This window comes from Kogia breviceps, chromosome 1 (genome assembly GCF_026419965.1).
Source record: "Kogia breviceps isolate mKogBre1 chromosome 1, mKogBre1 haplotype 1, whole genome shotgun sequence".
In the NCBI taxonomy this organism is placed as follows: domain Eukaryota; kingdom Metazoa; phylum Chordata; class Mammalia; order Artiodactyla; family Physeteridae; genus Kogia; species Kogia breviceps.
Window position 1 is genome coordinate 111,832,850 of NC_081310.1, and position 22,763 is coordinate 111,855,612.

Consider the following 22,763-nt stretch of genomic DNA (forward strand, 5'->3'; position numbering starts at 1 on the left):
TGCCCACTCTCACCACTCTTATTCAACATAGTTTTGGAAGTTCTAGCCACAGCAATCAGAGAAGAAAAAGAAATAAAAGGAATCCAAATAGGAAAAGAAGAAGTAAAGCTGTCACTGTTTGCAGATGACATGATACTATACATAGAGAATCCTAAGGATGCTACCAGAAAACTACTAGAGCTAATCAATGAATTTGGTAAAGTTGCAGGATACAAAATTAATGCACAGAAATCTCTGGCATTCTTATACACTAATGATGAAAAATCTGAGAGTGAAATTAAGAAAACGCTCCCATTTACCATTGCAACAAAAAGAATAAAATATCTAGGAATAAACCTACCTAAGGAGACAAAAGACTTGTATGCAGAAAACTATAAGACACTGATGAAAGAAATTAAAGATGATACAAATAGGTGGAGAAATTTACCATGTTCTTGGATTGGAAGAATCAACATTGTGAAAATGACTCTACTACCCAAAGCAATCTACCGATTCAATGCAATCCCTATCAAATTACCACTGGCATTTTTTTTTTTTTTTTTTTTTTTTTTTTTTTTTTTTTTTTTTTTGTGGTATGCGGGCCTCTCACTGTTGTGGCCTCTCCCGTTGCGGGGCACAGGCTCCGGATGCGCAGGCCCAGCGGCCATGGCTCACGGGCCCAGCCGCTCCGCGGCATGTGGGATCTTCCCGGACCGGGGCGCGAACCCGTATCCCCTGCATCGGCAGGCGGATTCTCAACCACTGCACCACCAGGGAAGCCCCCACCACTGGCATTTTTTACAGAACTAGAACAAAAAATTTCACAATTTGTATGGAAACACAAAAGACCCCGAATAGCCAAAGCAATCTTGAGAACGAGAAATGGAGCTGGAGGAATTAGGCTCCCTGACTTCAGACTCTACTACAAGGCTACAGTAATCAAGACAATATGGTACTGGCACAAAAACAGAAATATAGATCAATGGAACAGGATAGAGAGCCCAGAGATAAACCCACACACATATGGTCACCTTATCTTTGATAAAGGAGGGAAGGATATACAGTGGAGAAAAGACAGCCTCTTCAATAAGTGGTGCTGGGAAAACTGGACAGCTACATGTAAAAGTATGAAATTAGAACAATCCCTAACACCACACACAAAAATAAACTCAAAATGGGTTAAAGACCTAAATGTAAGGCCAGACACTATCAAACTCTTAGAGGAAAACATAGGCAGAACACTATACGACATAAATCACAGCAAGATCCTTTTTGACCCATCTCCTAGAGAAATGGAAATAAAAACACAAATAAACAAATGGGACCTAATGAAACTTAAAAGCTTTTGCACAGCAAAGGATACCATAAACAAGACCAAAAGACAACCCTCAGAATGGGAGAAAATATTTGCAAATGAAGCAACTGACAAAGGATTAATTTCCAAAATTTATAAGCAACTCATGCAGCTCAATAACAAAAAAACAAACAACCCAATCCAAAAATGGGCAGAAGAACTAAATAGACATTTCTCCAAAGAAGATATACAGATTGCTAACAAACACATGAAAGAATGCTCAACCTCATTAATCATTAGAGAAATGCAAATCAAAACTACAATGAGATATCATCTCACACCGGTCAGATTGGCCATCATCAAAAACTCTAGAAACAATAAATGCTGGAGAGGGTGTGGAGAAAAGGGAACCCTCTTGCACTGCTGGTGGGAATGTAAATTGATACAGCCGCTATGGAGAACAGTATGGAGGTTCCTTAAAAAACTACAAATAGAACTACCATACGACCCTGCAATCCCACTACTGGGAATATACCCTGAGAAAACTATAACTCAGAAAGACTCATGTACCAAAATGTTCATTGCAGCTCTATTTACAATAGCCAGGACATGGAAGCAACCTAAGTGTCCATCAACAGATGAATGGATAAAGAAGATGTGGCACATATATACAATGGAATATTACTCAGCCATAAAAAGAAATGAAACTGAGTTATTTATAATGAGGTGGATGGACCTGGAGTCTGTCATACAGAGTGAAGTAAGTCAGAAGGAGAAAAACAAATACCGTATGCTAACACATATATATGGACTCTAAGGGAAAAAAAATGTCATGAAGAGGTTAGTGGTAGGACGGGAATAAAACACAGACTTATTCGAGCATGGACTTGAGGATATGGGGAGGGGGAGGGGTGGGCTGTGACGAAGTGGGGGAGTGGCAGGGACATATATACACTATCAAATGTAAATTAGATAGCTGGTGGGAAGCTGCTGCATAGCACAGGGAGATCACCTCTGTGCTGTGTGACCGCCTGGGGGGGCGGGATAGGGAGGGTGGGAGAGAGGGTGATGCAAGAGGGAGGAGATGTGGGAGCATGTGTGTATGTATAACTGATTTAGTTTGTTGTAGAGGGAAAACTATCACACTATTGTAAAACAATTATACTCCAATAAAGATGTTTAAAAAAAAAAAAAAAAAAAGTTTTCAAGTCCTTCCGTTTCAATTTAATTTCATTTTGTTAGTAAAAATGCATAAAAAATTAAATAGAACAACTTTAAATTGATATGTATATAATATATACATAATAGTCATCGATTTTTAATAATAATTTTTGGGTAATGGAATAGTTTGGATTTTTAAAAACATTTTAATCATCAGTAATGTCTTATAATTAGGAATATCAGCTTTATTTAAAAAAATCATTACTTGATTAAAAGTGGACTGCATCATTGCCTTATTTTGAAAAAAGAATTGTATTACTTTAGATACTTTACCCTGTCAATAGTGGATTATTTTTGTCTATAACAAGGTGCCTGGAGGGAATCATTTCCAAATTTGGTTCTGGAAATAGAGTCAGGATCCTGGATTGTAATTTTCAGTGTTCCCGTTTTAGTTTCAAGAAAGCTGCAGCAGTTTCAAGTATCTTGGGCCACATACTATCTTCAAGCATTGAAAAAGCAGAGCACTGCCTCTGGCTTCTCAGGGATACATCTAACCAGCTTTCTCCTTATTTCCACCCCTATGTCCTGTGTGACTCTTCTGAGATTAAGTCAGGGATATATTCATGATATTAGAACAAAATTGGGGTTCCGTTAGGCAGGAAAGGGGGAGAAGGAGGCCATGGCTTTTAAAGAAGTAATCTACATTGATCACTACACCCATCTTGTTAGTTTCCATGTGAGGGGAAAGAGAGAGAGAGAGAGAGAAAGAGAGAGAGAGTTAGTTTATAAACAGCTCTGAAATTTCTGTGTTTATTTTTATAACAAATATAATTAGGAATTCAAGATCTCAACTTAACTAATCATCCAGGAAAGAAATTTGACATTTTCATGAGATTGTTCCTTATTTTGTTCTTCATTGATCCTTAACTACAGCAAAAACAGTTTCTCTTTCCAATATATTTCCTTGGCTTTTGCTGTGAAGCAATGAAATTTGTGGTAGAAACTAGGTTTTAAAAAGCTTAGACAACTGGTGGATCCATAATCCAATGATAGAGTTGTCTCTAAATTACTGAGAATAAGCTATATTGAAATTAGCTTTTAAATTATACCTTATGATGCTTTCTATAATCTTTTGGGCATTAATTGCTAATACATTTCAAAATTTGAAAAAATATAAACATTTTCCTCAAAAAATCCAAGTGTGATTTTTTTTTCCTCTTATAGGCTTCTGATTTGTAGGTTTGCAATAAATTTGGCATTGAGAAAGGAGCAGTGAAGAATAGCTATCATTTAACAAAAACTGGAAGATGACTTCATGTAGCAATGACCATAACTTCTTCCTTCTTTGCTTTTGAAGGAAGTCCTAACTAAATGGCTGATTGACAGTACTGGAGAAGCAAGTGGAGGCCTTAGTTTCCTAACTAAGAAAGTTGGTTGTAAAATTCTTATCTCAGGAAACAAAATCAAGCAAGTTGAGGGAAGCTACTTCTAATCTCTGTGCACATTTCCATGATCCAGAAAGCTTTGTTTTGCCCCTACATTAAGAGAAATTGATGCATTTTAAAGAAACATTCTCATCAGAGTCTAATAAGATTGGGTTTGGAATAAGTAGATAACAATTGCAGATAATGAAAAAGGAATCTAATTGCACCTAGATGTTTGTTTTCTTCAAAATCTTCATCTCTTTGTATAATCTTTTTAAAGATAGCATTTAGGAATCCTGGTCAATGTTTTGCTGTTTTAATAAAGCACTCTATTTTTGTATTAAAAGTATTAGAGTCTCTTTTAGTTAACTCCATCTATTCCATAAAACCCACTATGTGGAACACATATTCAAAACCATTACTCAGTGGCAACGCAATGCTTTAAGCAGAATATCCAGCTAGATTCTAGGACCTACAAGTCAAAGGAAAGTGTGGCGGAACTACTCTTCCTTGATGGAGAATTGGACCGAGACATCTAAGAACACCAGAAGAAAGAAAGAAAAGAAAAAGTAAAGAATAGTCAAGAACCCTGACAGTAAACACAGTGCAAACAACCAAACAATTAAGCTATAAGCTAGGACTAAAATATGTGAGGAGCTTGTATTTTGTCATGAACGTGCAAGCAATTTCATTCTTTTATTTTTATCTTCCACTCTTGGTTAGCTGCTTGAGGTAAATATAACATTTGGACAAATATTTGCAACCAGATTGTAACATGCATGCCACTTAAAGTCCAGTGTGGAAACAACTTCATCTGGCTCAAATATGGTTTGAATTGGAACCAGTTATTTAAGTGTCTTAATTTTTTACAATTTGTTTATCCTCAATCAAATAACTTTGTTATTTTCTGCTATTTCTGAAATCCTCCCATTTAAAATGTGTAAGCTACAACCTGGGGTTTGATTTGGTTATTTTTAACTAGATATCATAGAATTCTCTTGTTTATGTGGCTGCGAGGGTAGAAATTTGGGTTATAAGATTTAATTAAGACAAGAGTCATTTTATAAAAGATTTGGCAATGTTCTATCCCTGAATGATGCTTCAGTAAAATTGCTTTACAAGCAGTGAACACAGCAGACTGATTTGATTGTTGAAAAATGAATAAAATCTGCATCAAACCACACCACACTAATTCTGAGTTCGAGTCATTTTGCCTGATCCTATGGAACTATAATAAATAAAGGCCAGTAAATTATAATTTGAGAGACAACAAGATTTCTTCTTAAAGGAAACAAAAAGGTAAAAATACATGTAAGACGTTTAAACAGAATTTTCATTTGTGGGGCATTAGAGAAGGAATAAAAGACATATTTGAGATTTTTTTTTTTTCCTCCAATATGTGTGTCACTTTAAGCTTATTTTGAGACATAGAAGTAAATTTGCAAAGGAGTATAGTAGCACAAGCCAGGGAATTTTGTATAGCTTCTCCTTTCTTCATTGTATATTTAAAAAAGTCAGAAGGAAGGATTTCTCTGTCATTGTTCTTTTTCATTCTCTCTGTCTCCACCTCTCTCTTTCTCTCTCTCCCTGTCTGTCTCTCTTAAGCCTCTGGAGTAAATACATCTTTAGTGATAACATAGCATTCAGAATTCAATTTCCAGCCCACAGTTTTATGCAGAAGCTCTAGGCATAAGGAAGAAAACAATATCTCAGTGAGGAGTTTTCAATCAAGGGTTAAAGCAGTCATGTTAGCTCTTTTATTTTTCTTTATTCTGCCTCTCACATAGGGACACAAATAGATCAACCGAGAATTAATTATTTAATCATAGAAAATACATGAAAGTGATCAATGGCTGTACTTGTCGAGCACAACACTCAACAAATTTTCATTAAAGAAGTGCATTCACCAGGTAGAGTAGAACCTGCAACTCCTAAGAGACAGAAAGAGAATCAACAAGGACGAATACAAATTGACTAATGAAAGCAGCTACAAGTTGGTAATAACCCCTAGTTTTCAAAGAATTTTTAAGAAAATATAAACCTGACTTTATAAACTCTGTTTTCCTTTGATTTTAATTCAATTCATTAAACTCCTCATATTTTCCTATCATGTTAGGGACTTTTTTTTTTTTCCTGATTAAAACAGTTCTATCTTAGACTACAAAACAGAAGTTACCCTTTTAAAGGCTAAATCCTTTAAAAGTACCTACATAAAACTTTAGTCTATACATCTCAAAACAAAATGCTAATACCCTAAATCCATTATCATGGTGTTATGGACTGAATGTTTGCATCCCTCAAAATTCATAGATTGAAGCCCTAACCCTCAATGTGATAGTATTTCGAGATGTGTCCTTTGGAAGGTAATTAGGGTTAGATGGGGTCATGACGTTGGAAAACTCATGACAGGATTAGTGCCCTTTTTAAGAAGCGACACCAGAAAACTTGATGCCTCTTTACCACATGAAGACACAGAGAGAAAGTGGCCACCTACAAGCCAGGAAGAGAGCCCTCACCAACAACCAAATTGGCCAGCACCTTGATCTTGGACTTCGCAGCCTCCAGAACTGTAGGGAAAATAATTAATGTCTGTTGTTTAAGCCACCCAATCTATGATATTTTGTTACAGAGCCCAAGCAAACTAATACACATGGTCTATAAGAACTGATATTATGCAAAGACATCCTTGTTTAGAATGCAGAAGTCAGGCTGACCTTACGTCTGTGTGACCTTGAACAGGTTAAGAAATGTCTTTACCTATTTCTTTATCTAAAAGATGGGGGGTACTAATACTTGCCTCATTCAAGTGTGTGAAATTCAAACAACATGAAACAAAAAGCTTCACAGAGTGGCAAGTAGTAAAAGCTAAAATAATCTTCATTATTTGAGCCCATCCCCAACACTTCCATAGGAAGTTATAGCCCCTTACAGTTGATAGCACAGAATGTGACTTGATCAATTGCTTGCTATTTTTACAAACACCTGCAGATTCCTTTCCTTATTTTCACCAGTACTCCACTGAACATTAAAAAGTACTTTGCATTTATTTTTGATGATGCCAACAAGAGGTATTTCACCCATCAAATAGCTCTTCTGAAATGTATTATCACTTTTTTGAAATATGACATTACCATCTAAATTCTGGTTGTTTTTCAAGGGCTTTGAAACATAATTCTAAATCTATCTGAATCATATACTAATAAGTCAATATAGTAAATATTTTTGAGTGCTTGATACATGCTGAGAAAACAAAGGTTGTCCTGGGAGCTGTAGAGCCCACAGGGGTGGCTAAGACAGGGCCCTGTCCTCAAAGAGTTCATAATAGTAAAGGAAACACAGATGCAAGTAAACATCTGGTAGTGTACTGAGTGCTCTAGTAGGCATAACCATAAGACAGTGAAGGCAGAAAAGAAGGATTGGCCAGTTCTTCTTAGGGTAGACAGCAAAGCCATCCTACAGAAGGTAAAACAATTAAATGGGTGTTTTCCAGCATTGCTTGAACCTTGTATCTTACTTCAAGAACTGACAGCAGCCAAAGTAAAATGAATTTGTGGAGGAACGATTATATGCAATGTGAGCACTTGATATCTCTACTTATGATTTTTTTTTTCCATTCCAGTGTCCAACACAGGATACTACATTACACTGAACAATACTGAACAATAATAGTATCAAATTGCAACCACCACCACTATTATCACCACTGGATTAATACTACTAGTAAAAATAATCTCTAACATTTGTATAATTCTTTACAAAGTATTTACACATTTCATCCCAGTTCTACCCTGCAGTTAGTATCCTAATTTAGTACCAAATGAGGAAACTGAGATTCAGAAAAACTCAACATTTGCAAAGTTATTTTTTTATTAGGAATGGGAAGAAAGCATCAATAGCACTGACACTAGTTTCTTAAAAGTGATGAAGTATTGGAAAACAAAGAAATTCTACACCCTCCACATGCTTCACCTAACTAGTGTCCTAGCTCCCACTGTACTTGTTCTTAACTACTTGAAAAAATTAGTTAACATTCTCATTTGCATCAGTTAACATTCTGAGAACTCTAACAAATGCTGTTCATAAGCTGTATTTATACTACAATGCTTTTCCTTTTTTCACATTTTTAATTATGAAAGTAAAATATGCTCATTATCAGCAATTAAAAACATAGACAAATATTAAGGGGAGAAAAAAATTAATCCATAACCCTAAAATCTGCAGACAACCACAGTTAATATTTGATGATATATTTCCTTCTAGCCTGTTTTCTTTTTTGCTTGTGTTTGGACATATATTTTTACTAGGGAATATACTGTATAAACAGATATGTTATGCTGCATTATTATTTTTTTTAACTTGGGGTGAAGAATTTTATATTTACAGAATACTTCCAAAGATTTTATATTTACAGAGAGTTCTTATAAACCCTTCATCCAGCTTCCCTTAGTTAACATCTTATAAAACTATGGTATATTTTTTAAAACTAAGAAATTATAACTTAATTTTTAACTAGACTACTTATTTTCTTCACATTTCACCAGTTTTTCCACCAGCATCATTTTCTGTTCTGTGATGCAACCCAGTGTTTCACATTTAGATGTCATGTCTCCTTGGTCTCCTCTGATTTGTGAAAGTTACTCAGTCTTTCCTTGTTTTTCATGGTCTTGACACTTTGAAGACTACTGTTTCCATATTCCATAGAGCATCACTCACTTTGGATTTTTAGTGTTTTCTCATAATTAGTGCCCTTCTCATCACATCCTATCAGGGAGTACATGATATCAATGTAATTTATCACTGGTGAAGTTAACTCTGATCTCTTGGTTAAGGTGTGTGTCAGGTTTCTTCACTGTAAAGTTAGTATTTTTCCCTTTCCATACTCTGCTCTTTGGAATTAGTTATAAGTAGTTATAATATATAAACTACATATATATATATAGTTATATATATATTTTATATATATATATTTGGAATATTTTTCTAAGAATGATTGTCTCTTCACCATTTATTTCCATCAGGATGAATTCATGAATATTTATTTTATACATTGAGTTAGACTAGTTATTTTTGTTGTCATTGTTGCTCAAATTGGCCCCAATTTGGCTGTTGAAAACTCTTTCATGTTGGCTCTTGTGTCCTTTTGAAATGCCCAATCCTACTTATTTTTGTTTTTGAGCATTTCATTACTTCTGGCACTACAAGTTGCTCCAGGCTTATCTTGTATATATACTACCCCAACCCTAGAATCAGCCATTTCTCCAAGAAGCCCTAATTCCTTTTATTCAAGAATGGTGTTAAATACTAAGATCTGGATTCTAGGTGTTATCATTTAAATGGAAACACAATATTATTTACCAAATACATTATAGTACAACTGAACAACCTGTGATTTGATCTGATCTGCAATTGATGCTTCTCTATTTTTTTCTCACTAAAAGTATAATCTGCATAGTATAGTGTACTGGTTAAGGGCCCAGGCTCTGAAGCCAAGGAACCTGGGTTATAAACTAGTTCTCTCACTTACTTGCTGTGTGACCTTGCGCAAGTTGCATAACCTTTCTGTGTCTCAGTTCTATCATGGAACTAGCAATAATATCTATCTCACAGGGTAACTGTGAGGTTTAAATAAATTAATATTTGCAAAGCAAATATTGGAGTGGTGCCTCGTATCCACTAATTATCATATAAATGTTAGATGTTATCATCACTATTCTGATAACTTTAACCACAAGTGCAATACTGAAAAGTCAACATCCAATCATAGCCAATACATATTGAGTCTATCTTATGAGAACGACACTCATTAATCCTATTCGTGAAGTATATCCTATTTTTAAATGAAATATTTTTATTATTAATTATTAATTTAAATTTGCTTTAATGGGCATATTTTAATTCATATTTTATTCTTTAAGTGTTTACATTCAATTTCTCATCAAAACTTTACATGAGAAGAGCACCTCCAAGATGGCCTCCATGGATGCCTTTCCTCCCTGTGTATGCATGCTACCTTTCATATAAAGAAGCAGAATCTAGCTCTCCTTCCCTGAATTTAGAATTTTCCGAGTTAAAAAAGTTACTAAAATGCAGCAAGAGTAACATTCTTGAACTTTTGAAACTAAATCTTGAAGCTTTGGCTCTTCCATCTGGGAATCTGGAAGTCCTTATTTGGGGGATGACCATCTCAGAATCAAGCTGCCATGAGGCTAAAACCTAAGTTGCATGGGGAGGCCAAATGTAGGCCCTCAGGTTGACAACTCCAGTGGAGTTATCAGTTAACAGCCAGCATCAACTGCCAACTATCTTGGATACTCAGTTTAGTCAAACTTCAAACGACTAGACCCAGCTGATAACTGATGCCACCATATAAGAGATCCAAAGCCAAATTGTATACTGTTCAGTCAACCTACAGATCTGTGAGCAATAATAAATTATTGCTTTAATCCACAAAGTCTTTGGGGTCTTTGCTATGTAGAAATAAGTAACCAAAACAGATGACTCCTTCAATTTTTTATACTCAACAATTAATGAGAAATTTTGTTCACAGAAGTAAAGTTAGCAAATATCAGACTACTGATGGCTTTCTGACTGATGAATGGAATTCTCACTATTGCCAAAATTTAGATCATTTCCTTTCTTTAACTAGTATGTCATGAAATCCAACAACTCTTTTTTTTCTTTCATCCACCAATGTAATTTTGAAAAATCTTGTAATAATATATTTGGATTTCAAATCCAATACAACTTTTTTTATATCAAGTATTTGAAAATAATGATACAGCTTTTCTTTTTTTTCCTTTTTTTTTTTTTTTTTTTTGTGGTATGCGGGCCTCTCACTGCTGTGGCCTCTCCCGTTGCGGAGCACAGGCTCCGGACGCGCAGGCTCAGCGGCCATGGCTCACGGGCCCAGCCGCTCCACGGCATGTGGGATCCTTGCGGACCGGGACACGAACCCGTGTCCCTTGCATCGGCAGGCGGATTCTCAATCACTGCGCCACCAGGGAAGCCCACAGCTTTTCTTTATATACAGTCAAATGTTGCTCTAATGTATGTTAATGATTCTTCATTAAGATTAGCATTACAATATAAACTAAATATCATTAGCAAAATGTTTTTCACTCCATGTTTTCAAGATTTCATTTTCACTTGATCTATAAACTCTGCACATTAATGTTTTCATGGAGTCCTTACTGTTTTCATTAAGTTCCTTTAGAAGCTCGGTGATGTAAAGTTTAGCAAGCCAATAACTATGTTTCAAAATAGCCCATGTGAGAATCATCCAGAAAAAAATGTTTTTGATTCTTACAGCTTAAACATTTTTGATAAAAATCTTCCCTTGGATGAGCAACACAATTCAGTATGAAACAGCAGAAAGTGGTGTCTGCTCCCATTTCTTCACATAAAGCTGAAAACAGGGTGGAGAAGCTTAAATTTTATTAGATTCACCACTCTGATAACATCATTAAATGTGGAATTCTGATCTACAGCCAATGCCTACATCTGAAAGCCTCACTGCAAAGAAAATAATGTATTTCTTGAAACTTAAGGTTTATAATATGAGCTGTATTCAACTTTCTGTCTGTCATGTTCCCTCACTCTTAGGACACACAAATTTATGTAGGATTTTCATATTATCTGTATTGAAGTATTCACTAATCAATTTAAACAATTCATCTCCTGTAAGCTCTTTTGGAATTTTATAGAACAAATAAAGTTCTTCAAAGCATTTCTCTTTAGAGATACTCACTAGCATCATTACTGAAGTACTATTCAATCTGTAATGAAACTTCTTTAATCTAATAATATTCCGGATTAGTGTGACCTCTATGTAATCCGGAATGTCATCAATGTGGCTACTAATTGCATTAATCAAAAAGTGGTACATTTTCTATTTTCTTTGCATCATTGACCCCCTGTATTATATTAGCAGTTTCAAGACAGGCTGTAAAAACAGAAAGTCTACAGTTGAGTGAGGCATTCTGTATTTGGACATTACAGAATTTTTTTTTAATAGTTAGATGTAAAATGGATTTATTTATTTATTTATTTATTTAACAATTTCATTGGAGTATAATTGCTTTACAATGGCTTGTTAGTTTCTGCTTTATAACAAAGTGAATCAGTCATACATATACACATGTTCCCATATCTCTTCGCTCTTGCGTCTCCCTCCCTCCCACCCTCCCTATCCCACCCCTCTAGGTGGTCACAAAGCACCGAGCTGATCGCCCTGTGCTATGCGGCTGCTTCCCACTAGCTATCTATTTTATGTTTGGTAGTGTATATATGGACATTACAGAATTTTATAATTAGTTCTTTGAGTGTAACCTAATATAGTATAAATAATTTCATAGAAAAAATTTGTCTCTTGGTCATTCATTCAATAATTATTTATCTAGACCCTACTATGTGCCAAGCATGGTTCTTAGTCAGTCACCAAAATGTGCAAAGATCCTTGCCCTTGAGATGATTACATTTCAACAAGATAAGACAGACAGTAAACTATATAAATAATAAAACTTATATTACCTAATATATTAAAAGATAATATATTAATTTGCTAGGGTTGTCATACAAGGTACTACAAACTAGGTGGCTTAAAGAACAAAAATTTTATCACTTCTCAGTTCTGAAGTCTAGAAGACTAAGATCAAGGTGTAGGCCAGCCTAGAAGGGCTGTGAGGAAGAATCTATTTCATGCCACTCCTCTAGCTTCTGGTGGTTTGCAGGCAATCTTTGGCATTCCTTGGCTTGAAGACACATCACCTTGATCTTTGCCTTCATCTTCACATGGCATTCTTCCTGTGTGTGTGTGTCTGTGTCCTAACTCTCCCTATTTATAAAGACACCAGTCATATTTGATGAGGGGCCCACCCAATTCCAATTCGACCTCATCTGAACTAATATATCTGCAATGACCCTATTTTTAAATAATGTCACATTCTGAGGTAATAAGAGTTAGAACTTCAACATATGATAAGAACACAATTCAGTTCATAAGAGATGATATGTGCTATAATATAAAGAAAGTAGATCAGGTGAAGAGATGGGAGTGAGGAGGACAGATTGTATAATATGAAATAGAATGATCAGGGCAGGCTTTATCAAGAAGGCTTAAGAGAGAACTGAAGTAGTAGAGAAAGTCAGCCAATAAGATATCTAGGGAAAGAGTCTTCCAGGCAGATGGGAGAGTCAGAAAAGGCCCTTGGACCAGAGTCTGCCCTCGAGCTGGAGGAATAGAGGGAAGTCAGTGTGGTTGGAGTGGAGCACCTGAGAGAGGAGTAAAGAATGAAGAGCCAAGTCATGTAAAGCTTTGCAGTCTATTGTAAATTTTGGCTTCTACCGAGTTAAATGGAAAGTCAAGGGAGATTTTGAATAGAGTGACATGACTGATTTCTGTTTAACAAGGGTCCCTCTGGCTGCTGTGTAGAGAATAGACTTACAGTGGGTAAGGACAAAAGGAGAAACACCTATTAGGAGGCTCTTTCAGTAATCCAAACACAAGGTGCTGGGGTCTAAGGCCAGGGTGATAGCAGTGAAAGCATGAGAAGTGATAAAAGTCTGCATTTATTTTTGAATTAGAGCTGACAAACCTTCCTCACACACTGGAATGTCATATGGGGAAAAAAGACAGCTCAAGGATGACTCTGAAGTTCTGGATTGTGCAACTAGAAAGAAAGAGTTACTATCAACTTAGTGAAGTAGGGTTGTTGGTGAAATGGTTTTGTGGAGTACTCTTTGCTGTAGGAAGCCTCTAAAACAGCTCCTAATGATACCTACCGCTTGGTATTCATGTTCTTGTGTATGACTCTCCTTTCAGTGTGGGTTGTATTTAGGGACTTGCTTTATTTGATATATGACAGCAAACGTAATAGAAAGTCAATTCCTACATTAAGTTAAAGAAAGACCATGGCTTTAGTCTTGGATGCTCTCTCTCTCCTACTCTCTGGCTCTTTCACCCATCTTAGGGATGCCAGCTGCCATGATGAGCCGCTGTGCTGTGGAGTGTCCATGGGGTTGGGAACCAAGGGAGGCTTCTGGTGAAGAGCCAGTGAGCAACTAAGTTGTTGTTAGTCCAACAGCTCACAAGGAACCGAATCCTTCCAACAACCACAGGAGTGGATTTGGAAGTGACTCTTCTCCCTGTCAAGCCTGCAAATGAGACCATAACCCTGTCCACAAGGATGACGTTAATCGAGCTCATGACTGCCCTTGAGCCAGAGGACCCAGCTAAGCCACGTCTAGATTTCTGACCCATAGAAATTGTGAGATAAGGAAAGTTTGTTGTTTTAAGCCAGGAAATTATGGCATAATTTGTTATGCAGCTATGGATAAGTAAAACACTCTTAAAAAGCTCAAAGTTTTTTCTGAGCAAAAACATTTGTAATGTTTTAGGATAGGATACCAAAGAATTTTCTTATAACCATTGATTCATTTGCTAATATTCCATGCAAAAAAAAATATTTAAAGTGAGAGAGGAGAGAATTATAGGAACTGTCCGATGATATTTGAAGAAATTCTCATTATATTGCTTAATGAGAGCTTAATATTTTTGCAATATTGGGTTTACCTTGGGAGTATGATAGCTTTTCAACTTTAATCAGAAGTTTGTCCATTAAGATGGGAAAACATATGTATGTAAAAATCATCTAAATAGAAAGTCCTTAAAGGGACCAGAGACTATGAAACCTCCAAAAAATTCATTTTCAAAAATAGTTTATATCATCTCCATTCTTAATAAAACTTAAGGACATATTTTCTAAAAATATGAAGAATTAAACATATATTATGCAAAGTAAGAAGTAATAAAATGTTAATTTTCATTAATTTAACAATTAAAATTTTGAAAATTTTACATTAAAAATATTCTTGACAGTCATATGTAGTCATGTGCTATATATTGATTTCTGAAACTGTAGTGTTCTATAGTCCCTTTTTAAAATCAGTTTAATTGAAAAAGGACCTGAGGGAGTTCCCAAAATGGCAGAGTAGAAAGACACTGAGCTCACCTTCTCTCACAGGCACAACAAAATTACAACTATTTACAGAACAACTATCCATGAAAAAGATGGGAAGCTACCACAAAAGATCTTCTACAACTAAAGATATAAAGGAGGAACCACAATGAGACAGGTAGGAGGGTTGGAGTTGTGGTATAGTCAAGACCCATACCCCAGGGTCGGACAATCCACAAACAGGAGAATAATTACAATTGCAGAGGTTCTCCCCAAGGAGCAAGATGCCTGAGCCCCACATTGGGCTCTGCAGCCCAGGGATCCTGCACTGGGAAGATGAGCCCCAAAAATGTTTGGCTTTAAAGGCCAGTGGCGCTTATTTTAGGAGACCCAGAGGGCTGTGGGAAAGAGAGACTCCACTTTTAAAGGGAGCACACAAAATCTCACATGCTTTGGATCCAGGGAAGAAGCAGTAATTTGAAAGGATCCTGATTCAAACCTACCTGCTGATCTTGGAGAGTCTCCCAGAGAGGCAGGAGAGAACTGCAGCTTACCCTGAGGACATAGACTCTGGCAGCAGCATTTGGGGTGCTCCTTCTACCATGTGGACACTGGTGCTGGCAAGCACCATTTTGGAATCCTCCCTCTAGCTTATTAGCACTTGGACCCAGCCCTGCCCACGCCCACCAACCTGAAGAGCCCACTGCTTTCCTACTCCTGCATACCCCCCCAAGCCTTCCCAAAATGTACATCACTGCCTCAGGGGATCTTTTCAAGCTCTGCCTCACAAACTACCAGCTCTTTAACCCTTTGATTGGATCCTATTGTGCCCATGATCCATGGTCTCTAGGAATCTGTGGTTGTTCTGGATGCTATAATGAAATATTATAGCCGGAGGGGCTTAAACAACACACAATTATTTCTCAAATTCTGGAGGTTGGAAGTTCAATGTCAGGGTGCTATGCATGGTCAGGTTCTTGACAAGCTCCGTCTTTCTGGTTATGTATTATAGCCGTCCCTTGGTGTGTGCAATGCAAGCAGAGAGTGATCTCATGTCTCCTTTTTTTAGGGCATTAATCCCATCATCATCTCCTGATTTCATTTAAACCTAATTACTTTCCAAAGGTACCCACTTCCAAATACCATCACACTGGAGATTAGGGCTTCAATTCAGGAATTTTGTGGGAACACAAGCACTCAGCTCGTAGCAGAATCCTAGAATAACTAACATGGAAGAAGGTGGAAGAGACCATTTAGCTTTAAGTATTGGAGATTGTATGGATTATATGGCATCCATCAGGCCTCAGAGAATGAAAACAATGGCATCCATCAGGCCTTGGGGAATAAGCAAGCCCGCCTCAGAGAATGAAAACAAGAAAAATAATTCAAGCCCCATTATAAACATGCATTCTACAGACTCTCCCATTACTATTCTGTTCCATCAAAATTTACACACAGAGTGGCTGGGTTTCTCTCTGAGGAATGGGAGAAAGCTGAGATGATCACAGCAGTTGCTGGAAACAACAGGGAAAGGAAAGTCAGGAAGAGGGGCAGTGCTATCTGGATTTGTGAGGGAAAAGGGATTCCCAAGTGGAGAGTGGGCAGTGTAGGTCCAAACGTCTTTTTGTTGACCCCAAATCCTAGTGAATACTAATTTTATGTGATATCACTATTAAACTTCCTCTGGTCTCTTAACTTGTTAATACCTCTACTCAAGTCCTCGAAGAAATAACATTTAAGTTAGAATTTGAGACTAGAATAACATACCAACCCCAAAAACTAGTGCATAATGGAGAAGGAGGGAAAGGAGAGATAAAAGCGGAAGAACATTCTAGATGGAAAAGGAAGAGTATATTAATAGGTCCTGAAGTGAGAAAGAGCTTGGCTTTAAGGAAAATTTAAGGAAAATTAAAAATTAAGGTAATACCATGCTAAGAGGTCATAGAGGATAAACCAGAGAATAGCTCATTGGCTTTGAGATTGGGAGGATATGACAAAATGGTAGGATATTTAAGAATTACAATGAAAACAGATATCCAAATTCATCAGTGGTTAAAGTCAGCATATTTGACAGCAAACTTTGACCAGACTTTCCAAAGAAGGAAACAGGTAAGAAATGTTCTCATAATTGTGTACCCTCTGCTATATATTATCTGGTTTACATTGTATTAGCACAATTTAAAAGCAAAATTAACAAGATGGCTACTCAGTGCTACTTCCTAGCTTTTGGTGACAGGTTGTGGTTTTTAATTGTTCAACATGTCTTCATTCTTTGCCTAAGAAAAAATCAGCTATAAAGGCTAGAAAGCTCATGACTTCAATAGGGATGTGGACCTACCTGGAAGAAAGAAGAGGAAAAGTACAGGAGTGTTGAGGAGTGTAAGGTGACGTTCTATGGAAAGAGAATACAAAGAGATACAGCTCCAGAACTCCCTTGGGATATAACTCATTTAATACAAATGATATGTCAGTAATTAGAGTTCTCATAAACATCATTTACATCCCCACTTCTGAGTTATAATCCTCTACTGGTAGCTACAAGACTCCATCACATGATTTTGACATCAGTGAATACAGGTGATATAGCAAAAAGATAACCATTATTCAATCATCATCTAGGAGGTACTGTTAAATTTTTTAAAATATAATGAGTGGATGGAAAGGTAGAAAGCAATTGTGTAGTGTAATGTGAAAAAGTCTTTTCATAAGGGGCAAGAAATATTCTAATTCATTGTTGAAGTTAAAAGCTATTCACACTCTATCATTGCACTAGCAAATTCATGTAATTATGAAACTTTGTATATCTGTTATCCCATTCCTTTGTTTAATCATAAATAACTTTGTCTAAAGAACAATCACTCTGATAAACACTGATATGTTGACTGTGAGTACCACCCTAATATTCATTAAATCACAGTTTGAAGAGGAAAACTTTTACCACTCTTCAACTGCTAATTTTTAACTATTGTTTTTATATTAACCAGCTGTTTTATCAAGTTAATTTGGCTAGAGCTTTGATCAAAGAAGGTATAGATATGTGATGTATAATGAAATAAACCAGTTTTCAAATCCAAAATTACTTTTTAGCAAAGGTATTATTTGTATGACAGTACCCATAGCTACACAATATTGTATTTTTGAGGATGTGGTCTCAGGGTCTACAAAGTATAAGAGACGGTTTATTTGCCTCATACTTATCTTTACCCTAAAGTGCATTTAATGAAAAGATGTTGCATTAGTTTCCCAGATTTCAATTCAAACACATGTTTACTGAGTGCCTGCAAGGAATAAGTCTTTCTGAAATGTACAGGATTCTGCAAAGGTGAGTGAGACTCTTTCTGTCCTAACATATCACATTCCAGAAGGAGAGCTAAGATATGTGCTTGAAGGACAATAATATAAATAGAATGTGACAATTGCTAAAAAGAGATATATGAACAATTGTTAAGGGAACATAAAAGGACCAGAGATTAATGGCTGCTAAACCCAGAAGAAGGTGATAAAGAACCTAACTGAGGAAGGAAAGGGCTCAAAAGCCTCCTTGAAAATGATGGATTTAAATCGCAAGGGTGCATTTTCTAAGTCATACATCATTCTTCTTTAAGTATAGTTCCTTTGTGTCTGTATCTAATATTTATCTCACAGGTTTGAGATTTAAGGAGTTTTATGTAATCTAAATCTTTATGCAATTATAAAATAGTAAAATTATTATTATATCATTATTGTTGCTGTGTCCACAGCCCTGTGCTAAGCATCATGAAGATTGCAAAAGCACTGCCAATGCTGCCTTGAAAAACCTTGGACATGGGTAAGTAGAGACAAAATACCCCAAAATACATAAGACAGATAATACAAGGCAACAGATAACTGATATTGGTGTTGACTTTCTGTACTCCCCATAAACTGGCCAACAACAGGACCCCAGCTACAGACTTCTGCATCATAGAGCTCAGCATGCCGGCCAAGGGCCTCTGTCTGTACTCTCGTTCTAGGTGAAAACCACAAATATTAATAGTGGGCCTGTTATTCACCAAGGACTCATAAAACAGTCTCAAGACTTCTTGTGACCCATCTTAAGAAGCAGGAGTCCCAACAATGCTCTATTGTACTGGATGCTTTGAAGGAGGCTAGAAAAACAAAAATGAAAAACCTGGTTGACTCTTCAGCTCATTTGATGTCCTCTGATAACATCACAGGCTACTGCTTACCTAACAACTGTTAAATAATGCATTTTTCTTATATAACAAATCATTGAACCTTCTTCCACACTGTAAGAATTTGAAAATCCACAAACCTTTGTTGGACAGGTTATTTTCTGTTTTAATCTTATCCTGAAAGGCCAATTAAGCCCCTCACTGATTTTTTTTTTAACATGAAAAGCATGTTTCATGAGGTGACCATCTGCTCCCCAAAGCTACCTGTGTTGCCTCAAGGCTCCAGGAGTTTTGGGTGGAACAAGGAGGGGGAAGTTAGGAGTGGAGATGACTGGAGCGAATATACACAAGTCATAAGCCCTAAGGGTTTATTGGGTCTTCTTTCCTTTCAGCAGCTGAGATTACTCGCAGCCCACGCAAAGTAGAGCACCCCAATCCAAATCTACCCTGAGGAGATCTGCAGGATTTGCTTTAAAACTTTCCTCCCTGAACCTAGCTGCTTCCTGAAAGTTTAAAGCTCCAGGGAGCTGCATCGACTCTCAGGCAGCGAACGTCCCTTTCAGGGTGTTAAAATAAGCAATTATAAAGTGATGGCCAAAGGGCCAGAAAGAGGTAATGTAGCTTCCCAAAGTGCCCAACTCTTCCAGGAGAATGTCTATGGAATGTTGGGCCCAATGAGCAGGAATAGATTCATAAAGCAAAGTGAAAATAAAAGAATGTAAAGAGAAAGAAAGACAAAGAAGGTACCAAAAGATACACTTGAGTAAAATAATGTTTAACTTAATAAATAATGCACATCATAAAGTATGTATTTATTTAGTAAACACCTAGTATACCACAACATCAGTCATAAAAATCACCCTCGTTTTGCAACTGAATAATAAATACAGCACCTTAAAATATCTGACTGCCAGGTTGGATAAAAGGGTGAAGCCAACACATACTGACCTCAAACTCCACAGCCTTCTCCTGCCTCTGCGGAAGAAGACAGAGTGGATGCTGAGTGATTAGGCCATAGAGGTAGCTGCAGCGTATCGAGGTGCTGAATAATGGATATCCCTGGGAGCCCTTGGTAGAGGCTACAAGCCACCATGGGAGGAAGGAAGAGTGATGAAGAACTTTAAGGGTCTTGCTGTGACCAGGGAAAAAAAAACAGAAGAGAAGAGATTGGCAATAAATCTTTCAATACCCAAGAAAACTGGCTACCAGATATAGGATTGTATCCATTTTAGCAGAAAAACATTTATTCTCTTGCTGTAGAGCCACTCATGTGAAATGAATATATTAATGCTATTGGATCCAGTCTGAGAAAGATGAACCAATATTACCCATTCGAAACCATTGGTTGTTTAACCATGGCTTGCAGATTAGCACACATTAATTGACAGAACAGGCTTTACTGGGAATGTTCAGGAGGCTTTCCAAACAGTTCAACTGAGACACTTCATCGATCATAAAGCATTCCTAATGCAAATGAAGGAATGCCAAGGCAACACTAGTGTCAACAACAGGCTGCAGTTTACAGCGGTAAACTCCCCATCTCTTATCAAGCCTTCAGCACTCTGTTCACTGCGCAGCTGTTATCTTCACATGCTGACACATGTAATCCAACATTCTCACTTTGCCACAGTCAGAGCAATTGCTTGACAATATGATTACAGTTTCCTGTCAGCTCAGGCATGGAATATTTCTGTGAGCTTTCAGCAATTGCAAAATATTTTGATTTTGAAATGATAGTAATCCATGAAGAAAAAGTCTTCAAACTATTGATTTCTGATAACAACTCAAGATCTGCATAAAGGACATTGCTTTAAGTGTCTATGAATGAGGATGCTTTGGAGCACAGAGGGAGACAAGCGGAGGCTGTGATAATATGATGAAGAGAAGGACTTGGGTTGTGGAAACTACCAAAGGAAGCAGAGCTTGTGACAAAAAGCCTCCATCAGTGGTCAATGGCCTGATGGATATAATTGAATCACCACTCTACCGGTCCAGTGTACAGTGCATGTTTGTCAGTGTCATTTCAAGATAACACTCTTCCTCCTTCAACCCAATAAATGTTGTTGGGCAAGTACATTGGTAGAAATTTTGTAGTAAATGGAAATAAAGAAAGAAACTTTACCACTTAGAAGGCAAAATATCTCTTAGTTTAACAAATAATAATGTGTATGTATTTAAATGAAATAATCTCAAACATTGAAGGTCATATCTCTCTGTAAGAATTTTTGTTGCTTACTCTAAAATGGAGAGACTTTTCAATAACTGGGTTAAGACTGGCTCCTCGTGACCCCTGGTAGAGATAGGAAATAGGATTTATCTGAATTATTGACCTTTCCCCCAGAAATGAAAATGTGCTAAGAAAGACCTCCACATTCTTTTTTGTTCTCTCAGAAATCAGTCATTCAAAATAGTTACTACGAGCATTTTAGGCACTTCTACTGGATGGTAGTTTTCTATAGGACAAGACAAAACTGAAATTATTTCCACAAATGAACAAGATAGAAATGGACAAAGGATTAGACTGAAAAATCATGGAATTTTAAAGGGAGGAAAATGTTCTGAAATGAAAACTGATGATTATAGCCCTGGAGCTAAGGGTAATTTATAGGTAGACCAGTAAAACATGTGTTCCTCAATAATGCAATCAATCACTTTACCTGGAATCTAGCCACTCAGCGATGTAATGCTCCAGTATGAATTTAGATTTTTTCAAGCTGCTATTAGTCAAATAGCTTTTAATGACTTCTACATTTAGACAACAGTTAGGTCTATTTAAATCTATAATTTGTCCTTTATTCTTCTTAAACAGGCATACAACATATATGCAGACATTGCTAACACTGCATATATTCAGAACAGGAAAAGCATATGGTTATAACACATGGACTTTGAAAGCATTAATTATTCAGAAACAAAATAATCTGCCACTGACATTTCATTTCGGTAATAAGGTATAATTTACATAGAGTAAACTTCATCCTTTCAGTGTACCACTCTGAGTTTTGGCAAACACATGTAGTCAGGTAACCACGATCACAACCAAAATATGGAACAGTTCAATAATCTGTTTCCCAAATTTCCTCCTGCCCCTTTGTAATCAACCCTTCCCACACCCTCAGTCCCTGGCAACTACTGATTTGTTTTCCATCCCTATAATTTAATATTTTCCAGAGTGTTACATCAGTGGAGTCATGCAGTATATGGCCTGTTAATTCTGGTGTTTTCCACGTAGAAAAATGCAACTGAGATCTAGCCACATTGTTGTGGTACCAGAAGTACATTCTTTTCTTTGCTAAATACTATTTCATTGATTGGAGGTACCTCAGCTTCAATTGATTCCAGTTTTCAGCGATTACTAATAAATCTACTATGAATATAAACATACATATTTTTGTGTGAACATAAGATTTCATTTAACGTGGGTTAATACCTAAGACTAGGGTCACTGAATTGTATGATAAATGTATGTTTAACCTTACAAAAAAATGCCAAATTGTTTTGAAAAGTGGCTGCATTTTTTGAATTCCTGCAAGCAAAACATGGGAGTTTCAGTTGCCCCACACCCTTATCAGCACTTGGAATGCTCAGTTGTTTTGTGTGTTTGTTTTATTGGGTTGGATAAAAAGTTTGCTTGGGTCCATAAGATGTTATGAAAAACCCGAACGAACATTTTGGCCAACCCAAATGTTATTCTAATAGATGTGCTGTGGCTTCATACTGTGGTTCTTAGTTTGCATTTTCCGAGTAACTAATGACGTTAAACATCTTTTCATGTGCTTACTTGCCATTCCTATAT